The 11,549-nt window shown below is 35.9% G+C and overlaps 1 long non-coding RNA gene across 2 annotated transcripts; it reads left to right on the forward strand.

Annotated features, from left to right (window-relative positions):
- The first annotated feature begins 3,902 nt into the window (after nt 1-3,902).
- On the forward strand, nt 3,903-11,324 carry LOC135745250 (uncharacterized). 2 transcript variants are annotated; one of them, XR_012335784.1, is made up of 12 exons: nt 3,903-3,926; nt 6,358-6,466; nt 6,852-6,901; nt 6,991-7,053; nt 7,142-7,213; nt 7,338-7,424; nt 7,719-7,759; nt 7,910-7,984; nt 8,579-8,657; nt 8,820-8,883; nt 9,476-9,576; nt 10,202-11,324. It is a non-coding gene; the product is annotated as an uncharacterized lncRNA (long non-coding RNA). The 2 variants fall into 2 exon arrangements; XR_012335783.1 differs by lacking the exon at nt 3,903-3,926 and adding an exon at nt 3,936-4,368 and having other exon boundaries at nt 10,202-11,323.
- Nucleotides 11,325-11,549: the final 225 nt, after the last annotated feature.

An 11,549-nucleotide genomic window follows, 5' to 3' on the forward strand; every position in this document is an offset into this window, starting at 1 on the left:
TTTGTGTGGAGTCAAAAGAGTCTAACTCTGTGCCAGCGCATAACTACAGATGTGTTAAAAAATTATGAGAATATATATAGTATATGTACAAGGGTTAAATTGGGATTTGTTTTGTGGGGATGCTCTGTTAGGAGGGAGGGTTCGAGGGGTAACATGTTTAATCCTGATGACAGCAAAGCCACTTGTGAGTTTCAATGACATTTTGTACCTCTGATATGATTTTAAGTTTCAGTTTTAAAGCTGTGCCACATGTTGACCCAAACTTTAAAACCTGAACTTTAAATTATGCAAATCTATGAGTCTGACACCCTATATGCATTTGTTGCACATGTCATTATGCACAATTGATCAAACTTTGAAGGAAGTTATAAGACTCAACCTCCTTGACTAATTCTAGGCATAAGATAAGCTTCCCAAAAATACTAATTTTACAAGAAAAACAACATACTGATTCAGCAATATGTCTTATAAAATAGCCATAGAGATTCCCTAAGCTGGTCAGCAGTTAGTTAAAAAATACCTATAGTTAGGTTGTAATTAACTTGTATAATCAAAAAACATTATTTTATTAAACTATACAATAAGTTGTATCCAGTTATCTAGTGTAAAGAGATGAGTGACATGGCTATACATACTTTAATACTTTGTTTCTAGACTTCTGTTAAGTTTTTTCGACGTGGGCACCATTCTTACCTCTCTCTATCTATCTCTCATCTCTAGAGTAATGTCAAATGACCCTGCGCGAATGCGCGTTCTTGGTTCTGAGTGAGACGCGGAGCTGCGTCTGAGCACATGATGACAAAAACGACCAACGCGTCATTTAAATGAGCGGGAAAAACCCGGTTTTGTCGTGGGTTCCCTGCACGCACAAGTTTGAAGCCTATGAATGAAAACATGTCAATAGGCTTGTTCGACTTCATGCGGCGCCTCAAAGATCGACAGCCGGGTGACGTCAAACTACCGCGAGAGTGAGCCGCGAAATCATATGAAGGAGTTTGCTTTTAAATCGCTCTCGCGAAACTCTGACGTCATCCGGCTGCCGGTTCTTGTGGCGCCACATGAAGTCGAACAAGCCTATTCTCTTCTCGTCAGTTCACACGCACCAGCGCAGCACGTACACTGGCGCGGAGCAGAGCGAGACCTTGACGCCGGATTTTAAACCCTGCATATGTATCCGAGTCCTGATCGGGAGGTAACGTCCGATTCCGATCGAGTCTGAAACCACGTGATCGGGGCCGATTTCCGATCACGTGATCGGATCGGGACATCCCTAGTTCCTATGGCTCCTGAAGCAGTCTTCATACATTAAGTTTTCTGCTGGACATTTGATATTAAATTTAAGGAAGAGTCCTGTACATACAATTAGCATACAATACAGCAGATGCCAACAGTCTCTTTGGGTTTTGAAAGAAGCAATCAAATCTTCTTTAGATCTGATAGTTTGTGGGTTTCTTGCTTGGAATTTTTCATTTCCCTTCCCAAAGCGAGTAGATTGATCCTTTTATCACTGTTCCTATGGAAACTGAAGCAGTCTTCTTTTCTGATGTGGGATTAAGGCTTCTGCTGAACATATGTTATGAAATTTAAGATAGTGTCCCAAAACGTTTAGTGATTTCAAGCAAAATGTATTCATTTATGTCAGTGATTCTTGGGAATTTGGATAAAACAGGTTAAATCTTTGAAAAAAAAGTTAGTTAAATTACAAAATTTTAATGTATATCATTATAGACCAAGGTCTTGGCTGTTCAGCAATTGACTGGTGCAACCTCCCCTGTTCGTATTTTTTTCATAAAATAGGCGTTTTTCCAGTTATTACTCATACAACATTTACTTTAAGCCTAAATAGAAAAAGTAATGATTTTTTATTTAATAAACATATTTTATAATTAACCGAGACTATTAATTTAATAACTCAACAGCACTGAAGTAACATATTGTAAGCATATTAATTTAAAACAAATAAAACTCTGTTTGACGGTGGTGACACTAATCTGACGGTGGTGACATTGGCCTCATTATTCCAAAATGTATACCACTCAAGTCATTGGCTTCTTGCTTACACTTTATGTAAATATTTGGTCTAAAAAAATAACAATCCTGAGAATTGTGATGAACAAATATCAAATCATAACTTCCTAAAATACATGAAACCTGACAGAAAAGACAGAAAACCTGACGGGGGTGACATCTGACGGTGGTGACAAAAACCTAATATATATAAAAATAGATGATTGGGTCACATTAGCCATCTTGTTTCCCCTCTGTTGCTAGCTACTTCAGACCTCTTCTTAAAAATTATACATTTATTTCATAATCTAATCTAATAATTTTTTTTACAAAGATGACAGTGTTGACATGTTATGGTTGTCACAGTAACAGTGTCCAAAATTATGAACAAGTTTAAGAGAAAATAGCAAACATACAGGAGCTTGAGTGATCTTAAAGCATGCAGTAGAGGTGAAAGTTTGAAAATGGCTTCCTCAGGAATGCAGTTGACCCTGTAGTTGTCTGATTTTATTGCTTTTTATAAATATCTGACGGTGGTGAAGAATATGTGGGACACATTTTGAGCAATCACAAAATAATAGTAAATATTGATCAAAACTCACTGTTGGTAGTTTCTAATACATAGTACATTGTACCCTTTCATGTGGTAAATATATTATTCAATTCAATTATTACTTTTGGCATTTTTAATCAAGTTGAAATGATTATCTCTTAACTGAGGACAGCTGATTTTGTAGGCAATGGGCCAGCATATAATCATTAAATTAATCAAAAATAAAATAAAACTATAAAAGAACCGTACATATGTGCAAAGGACCCCCTGATTATAACATTGATTCTTTTTCTTCATGAAAATTTAATTCATTTCCAACAGAATTAGCACTTTTCTTAGTGAGACATGTTTTTGCCAAAGTTTCAAGAATCAGTGATGTGTCAACTTGTGTGGGTACCCAGATAGCAATTTCCTTTGGACCGGATCCGCATGAAAGCCTTTAGATCCGTCTGTAGCGGACATACGGTATCTGACTGTGGGCCAGATCTGCACCTGATAAGATTTCAGCTCTGCTAGCAAAGCTGTTTTTTCATCGATTTACAGATTTGTTCCGGTTTCCGCAACTCAACCGGAAGTCAGGAGATGCGTTTAAAATACAAAACACTAATTTGGCCCAAACCTGTGATACGGATATGGGCAGAAGGAGCAGGTGGTAATTGAACAGAGAAGTCAACTAGCTGGCTGCTGTAGAATAAAAGTATTTTGTAATGGCACAAATTTAGAAACATGAGGGTGCACTATGTGCCCATGGCCACTTCATTTCTACACTAAATTTAAGCTAATTGGCTCAGTATATGTGCCAGTTAGACTTTTCAGTGCTGTTTTTCTACAGTCAGCAGATTTGGGCCAGATCCACTTACCACATCAGAACCAAAGCTTCCAGAAAGACAGTTCCCTGATGTGGCCCACATCTGTAATATTGACCCAAACCACCTCCAAACTTGTGTGTTCCACTCTGGTTTACTGAACAGAGCCGAACGCGCGAAGTGAGTGAGGTCCGTCTGTCTGAGAGACGTTATGCTGATCTGGCCCTCATCCGTACCACGGATTATAGCCAGAAACCGTTGGAATAGATCAAATGAAACTTTTGTGGGGGTGCCCATGCCATATTTCGTTATTAAATCCTGATTTGTTAAATCTTACAATGGAACACTTGCACGTAGCCTACACAAAAATGATTAATTCACTAACAAAGTAATAGGCTTGTCTCAAAATGGAAGATTTACCACATAACAAAATAATACATTAGCAACTGTCCACTATCCAAGTGCAATGGTCCAAGCTGTATTGCCATCCTGGGAAGAAAAAAAGTCGCGAACATCGTGTGAAAAAACGGCACTGGCGCACATAATGGATGGCAGCATGGGTACGTATATTGATTTTTTAATACTATATTTCGTTGGCAATGGTGTGATTATGGTGAATATAGTGTTATGGGACTGCAAGTTTCTGCTTTAAGTTTTAATTTGCCCCAGGGGCGGTTCTAGACCCTTTTAAGTGGGGCTCCAGCCACCCTGCCGTCATCTTAGCCCCCCTAAAATTAGTCTTAATATTTCTACCAAACTATCAAATATATTTTTCTGAAGTTTTATTTATTTGTAAAAACAATTAATTCGAAGATAATTATTAAAAAAACGCAAAATGCAAGACATTTAGAAAAAAATTACGAGTTTATGAGGCATTTGATTAGCTTTGCTGTTCTGCGCATGCGTCGTAACCGTCAGTGGAGGAGAGCTCGAGCGCCTGTGCTTCAGGTCACACAGAGGGAGCAGTTGTTTCATAAAATATCCAGCGTGGAAGCTCAGAAGGTATTTTCGCTAATGTTTTAATTTGTTTGCTAACCTGTATGAGTGCAGTCATGTCTACAAAATATATAAGAATATTTGCCGTCTTAAATGAGATAATAATAGGTTGGTATCCTCTGTTTATAATTCAAAACTGCTTTGCATACCGAAGCCGTGCCGTTTAAAGTTTGCCGTTGTCATGACATTTTGCAATACTACAAGGTCTATATTTGTACCTTTTTCTAGTTAACAGTAATACCAGCTGTGAATAATATGATGCTAAGTTATCGAATGTGCAATTGAGAAATATGTCATATGAGTTTAACCCACGAAATTAAACACACAAATAAGATAGACTATAAACAACATTCAGTGACTTGTTCGCTTTTATAGATGGATATATAACGTTTTTTAAATGCTGGAAAGGAGAGCAAACAGGTGGAGAAAGAGTTAGAGAGACTGAGGTCAGAGACAGGTAACGTTAAGAGATGATAAAGTGATTGTTGCAGTTTCATAGTCATCATGGTAATGTTATTATTATTAGCCCCTAAAATATACATCATTCCATTATTTACTTACCCTTATGTTGTTTTAAAACATAACAGCTTTTATTTTCCGATCAGAAACTAAAGGGGTCATGTATGATTTATTACAGTCATATTTAGAATCACTGCAGGTTGTTGTTAGTAAGTTTATGAATATGGTTATGCATGCTAGAAGCATGCATGATACATCTGGAAAGTAAAACTGATTTATAATGTATACCGAAAAGTCTGACTCGTATAAATATAAATTCTCATATAAATTGTTAGTATTCATTAAACTTTGAATATACATATAGTATACATGAACTTGAATTCAAGATACACAATAATAAATAATAGTAATAAATAACTTTTATACCTTTTATATCTGTTCAAGAGAATTTTTATTTATTTGTATTAGGTTAATAATAATAAGGGCTTGGAACTATATAGAAGAGTAATGTATATGTAGCCTACATGAATTTATTAATATAATAATACTGGTCCCAATTTGCAAAAAGGCATCATAATGCTCTCTTCACATAATCACTGAGGGCTAAGCCCCCATAAGAATGAAATCCTAGAACAGTTTGCCCCATCCCGCTATCAGCTATCGTGAAGTAATTACCAACCATTTCGTTCGAAAAATTCTAAAACAACGATGTTTTTAATACTTTAAAATAACATTTGATAAATGAACCTTTCTCTTGGAGGTTTCTTAAACAAAAGGCTGCATAGGAGGTCGCATTTGTAAACTGCATACGTCATAAAGACTGTCTTGTTACAGAATATTAACAATTATAAAGTTTTACACTATTATATTTAGTTAATCGTAGCTGTATTTAAATTTAGTTAATTGTTGTAATATGCTTATGACTTGCGAATGTAATGATTAATTAACTGAAATAAAGCAGGCTTGATGACGTACTGTATGCATCCTGCATATGCGACCTGCGGAGGATGCAGCTTTCTGTTTGAGTAATATCAGCATAAAGGTTTCTGGCTAAAGCTTTCACGGTGCAATGTGCATGCATTATATTCTGTCTTTTACTGCGTGTGCTGTTTTGTTTGGGTTTCCAAATGTTCGTCTGACACGCGTTGTGAATCAGGGTATCTTCCGTCCATTCCATATTCGTTTTAAAATTAAAAACCAAAAATGAAAAAACAAATCGAATTTTCATTTATCGTTTCCATTTATAAAATGAAAAAAGAAAAATAGAAATTTATACATTTTTCTAGTTACCCAGCAAACATTGGTCCGACGGCAACGTCGTGGCCCTGGCCAAAAATAGTCGCGGTATGATCGGCATAAATCGGTGAAAATATGTATAAAAAAAAAAAAAAAAAAACCATGTCATAAAAATGCATTCAGATACATTTGTACATGTCTATAGTTCTATGGGGTTACATGTATAATTGTTACTTTGACTTTTAGCTACGTGTACTTCAATATATACCCTGATGTGAATTGGATGCATGTCTTTTACAGGTGCATTTATAGTCCATCATGACATAAAAAATCCTCTGCATGCAACCACGAGGAGAGGGGGAATTTACTAAGGAGTTTTGTCTATATATTATATAAAATCTACTGTTGGGTAAGTACATTTTGTATTATTTGATTAACGTGGTTAAGTTTTACTTGTTTGACACAAATGAACCAAAATAAACATTGCCAGAATTGTCCACACTGAGTATGGCTAAAATTAGCTAATAGGCTAAAAGGTACTTTGAACTTACACATGTTATACCATAGTATAAAATATATTTAATGATAGAGTCAAAGTTATTACTTTAGCTTATATATGTAGCCTTTGAGAATTTATTTCAGAAATTAAAACATCTGAAAGAGAAAAGTTATTTGGCATGATGGAATGATTTGATTGCCTACACATTGCACATGTAAAATGTTAAATACTGTTCTGTATTAAAAGCTCAGCATAAGTGTTTGATTAACTTCCTTTGCTTTTGTTTTGTACAAAGGAAGAGCAGAACCTAATCCAAATAAAAATAAACAAGCTGTTAAAAGCCAGGTAAATGCCTCAGTTTTATACACTTAAACACATAGGAGTTGGTATTTGTGGGGTTAATATCAGTAATTACAATTTCATTTTGTTTACAGTTGAAGGTGGTCAACACAAACCAAATGAAGATGTTGCACATTCCACAAACAATAAAAAAGAAGGTATGGCAAACTGTAGATATGGTTTAAACAGTCAGTCTACATATTTGTTAATGTTCTAATGTGTCATATCTTCTTGTTTGTGCTAAAGATCAAGTTTTGTGTCCAACACACTTGGATGAGACGTGCCCGACCCCTGACTTTGTCTACCCTACATTAAGTTGTAAGTTTTTGACTGCTTTGCTTTACTTTGAAAAAGAATCATGCTTTCAAAAAGGACTTTTATATATTTCGATATGAAACTCAAAAATTTATATAAATTGTTTTGGTGTATTTTGTTTACACAGGTGATGGCACACTTCATGACAGTAAACATTGGTATCAAGATGATGTGATTGATCTATACCCTAGAATAAGCTGTGACACTATGAGACGTACGTGCTACTGATGCTTTTTGTTATTTTTTTGGTGCATTCCCACACTATACAAACACGTTGCTTGGCTCCAAAGTGCATACACTTTTGACTTTATAATGTCATTCTCATTTATAGGTAAACATTTATTCCATCAGGGTTTTGCCTGAATGTCAACATAATATCCCAAAACTTTGATATAAAAAGTGATTTATTTTAATATTTTACACTACTAAGTTTTTTTTAAATACATTGTGCGTGTGTATGTTTATTGTACTTAATGAAATTACATGCAAGGTGTAATTTGTTTTGCAGGGTGACATAATGAACAGCCATCTTCCAGACAACCGAAACAGGCAGAGTATTGTTTTCTTGTGTATTGTCATACACCTAAAGAGGATTTTTTGTAATTGTACAGTTATGGCGTTATTCATTCATTAATGTGTCCTTTATTACCTTAAATAACTTGTCATTTTTCACTCCTTTTGTTTTTAATGTCTATATAGTATTGTCTACAATACCAAATTCTGGATTGACGCCCCAGTACCAGAAGGCACTCCAATCCCAGAGAGCATCCCATTGTATGTGAGAACTTTACAGTCACATCTTATTTTAAGCAGATTCTACTAGGGATGCACAATATATCGCATGTGATTGTCATTGCACATCTTGTCAGTGAAGCTGGTTCCATGATCGCGATCACCTGCTTTCAGATGGAGCGGCATTTACTACACAAAGCCTTAGTTCACTGACAATTGGGGCAATTTCGCATTAATTATCGAGGACGCATCTCCTGCAATACATGCGATATGGACCAGCTTGTCAGTTAACCTCAGCTTTGTGTAGTAAATGCTGCTCCATCTGAAAGCAGGTGATGGCAATTTACTACTAATCAAGGCACCGGCTTCAATGACGAGATGCGCATGATATCGCATGCGATTTATCATGCATCGCTGGAAACTACATTAGTGACAACACAGCTTAGAGTATAAACATGTACATTTCTCTGAATTTCAGTTAATAGTTACAAATACAGAGCTTATAATGTCTGTCATTGCTCAACCACAAAGACCTAAAGTACAGCCATCTGATTTCATAACTAATGCAGTATTACACTGTGAAGTGATTTACTGTTAATATTTTACACTACCATATAATTAACTATATTTGTACAGGTGAGGTAACACAACGAAAAAATAACAGGATGGAGACTACCTGATTCTTCACCTATGGCCTTAGCTTCAAATGCAAGAAGTAAGAAATGCTATATGACGTGTATTCTGCATTATGAATGCATTATGAATACATCAAAGATGTTGATAACAAGTTGATCTGTGTAAGTTGTGATATAAAGAATATGTATATATATTTCCATCTATCTTTCTATAACATTATTTCAATTGTTTTCACATTTAGGTCCAGCAACTTTCTGAGCTGGTGGATATTCTATCAGAGACTGCATGAACAACGTTATGAACAGGTATGTGTTTCCCTTGAATTGTGTAATCCTGCATAATATTGCAGGAATATTGATTACAACCATAATTAACCCAGCAATTTATATTACTTAAATTCAGGATTTAATCTGTCACACATCACTTGTTCAGAACTATTAAAGTTCGTAGTGGCTCAAACAGTCAGCCATACTGAAAACAAGAAATCAAATCATAATTTCAGTGTAAGCCAGTGGTGTCAAACTCAGTTCCTGGAGGGCCGGTGTCCCTGCAGAGTTTAGATCCAGCCCTAATCAAAAACACCTGATGCGTTTAATCAAGGTCTTCAGGATTACTAGAAACTTCCAAACAGGTGTGTTGGAGTTGGTTGGAGCTAAACTGTGTAGGACACCGGCCCTCCAGGAACTGAGTTTGACACCCCTGGTGTAAGCCATTACTTGTCACCAAAACCTATGGATGAGGATATTGTTTATAGCACATGTTACATGGTAGATGAGTAGTTGTGAGTATGTTTGAACATTGCATGCAATTGCTATGTTGCACATTACTGTTAATTGTAATTTATTGACCATTAAGGTAATTTGTCTAAGGTGAAGTAATCTTACATTTCTTTCACAGAATGATGTCTAATTGTCTTATGGCAAAGTTCAATATGAGGGGTGGTGGACATCTGGAAAATAAGTCTTTTAAAGGCACACCTTTGTATTATGTTATTCAAGGTAATTTGGGGAATATGTTGATCTAAAAAAAACTCTTGTTCTTGTATATTGATGTAATTTTTATTACTATGATTTATGTATTTAGGGGACATCACAGCTCACCTGTCTTTATCAGAAATATCCTGTTCATTTTTTGACAGTTACACACCTAGTTTAGGGTCTTTCTCAAGGGCACCACAGTGGGATTGAAGAGCAAGGGTACAAATGCTGTTGGTCTCACAACTGATCTAACACTTATTTAAAGCATAACATCTTTTATACAATAATTTATATATATATATATATATATATATATATATATATATATATATATATATATGAAGAGTTTCATTGCAAAACAAGATAACTCCGTTTTTAACATTTTTGTCAAAACATGTTTATTATTCTGTTATCATGTTATTATCTTGTTATATGGTGCTGCCTAGCTGTATTTTTTAAGTTATGAAGGTTTAAATCAAAACAAACCAACTGCAGTTGAACAACCAAATAACAAGATTTCTGAAAAATAATATATATATAATTTTAGCTGTAGACCATAAAGATTTTGAAAGTAAGTGCATGTCATTTACCTCAAATGTTTAATTGTATTTATTTTAAAAAGAAACATATTCTTCTCTTCCCTCAGATGCTGTGAGGAGGTGGAGCCCAAAAGCCACGGACTCGGAAATCGATGCAGCTATGGCAGACCACCTCAAGCACGCTCCAGGAAGAGAGCTAGGGGTTGTGAATACAAAAAATAAGCCAAACAGATGTAATGTGTTAGAGATAGTTCACACAAAAATGAAAATTGTTATAATTTTCTTACCCACGTGTTTCAAACCTGTATACATTTCTATTTTTTGCTGAACACAAAGATTGAATAATGTTTGTAACCAAGCATTTCTCACAACCCATTAACTGTCATAATCATTTTTTTTACAATTGTAGTAATGGGTTGTGAGATCTGCTTTTTTAAAAACATTCTTTCAAATATCTTTGTGTTCCGCAGAACATAGAAAGGTATACAGGTTTGAAACATGAGAGGGAGTAAATGACTAAATATTCATTTTTGGGTGAACTATCCCTTTATATAATAAAGTATTTTGAAATTGTTATTATAGTTAAAAAAATAAAAGTCTTAAATCAGAACATGCTTCTTTTTTGCTCATGTCCACAAATAATGTGTTCTTTAATGTGTTTAATGCCTAAAGACCTACACCAAGCGACAAGTGCTATGGTTGTTAGCTTATATACATTCTGAAAATTTCATGTGTACTTTATGTGAATGGAGGCCTATGATTATTGCTTCTGACTGTAGGGTAATTAAATATAAGGTAGCCTAAACACATGAAAGACTAAACATCACATAGGCCATAAATCCCAAAAATAAGGCATAGCTGGCATTGATCTGGTACGCGGATCTGTGCCGCATCTCTATGCGGGACTGGGCCAGCTCTGTTCCATTTCCAGTTCAGATTTGTGAAACTAATCCTGACCACTTCTTGGCCGATGTGCGTTTGGACACTGGACCGTGTTAGTTAAACGGATCTGATGCGGATGGAACGGTATGTGTGGGCCAGCTCCACCCCAGTGTTGTTTTACTGTTTTGGTATGAGAGTGGGCCAGGGCTGACCCATCTCTGGTGCAGAGCCATGAAACAAATCCTGATCACTTTTGGCCCGTTGTGCATTTGGACACTGGACCATGTCCGTGAGATGGATCCGGGGTGGATCGCATGGTAGGTGTGGGCCAGAACCACCCCAGTGTGGTTTTGCTATCTGGGTATGACTCTGACTGTACAAGACAGCCAACAGTTTGATTGTATACAGCAATACACAGGACCAGTTTTTGGCTGGCCAGTTTCAACACATTCTCTGTGATCTAGTGGTTGGAGTACTAACTCTCCCATTGGGGAAACCCAGGTTTGAATCCCTCAAGGTACAATGGCCTTCTCCATTGACAAGTAGGCACTTACTTTGCCCTGATGGAGTTTG

The sequence above is a fragment of the Paramisgurnus dabryanus genome, chromosome 22 (assembly GCF_030506205.2).
Source record: "Paramisgurnus dabryanus chromosome 22, PD_genome_1.1, whole genome shotgun sequence".
Taxonomy (NCBI): Eukaryota; Metazoa; Chordata; class Actinopteri; order Cypriniformes; family Cobitidae; genus Paramisgurnus; species Paramisgurnus dabryanus.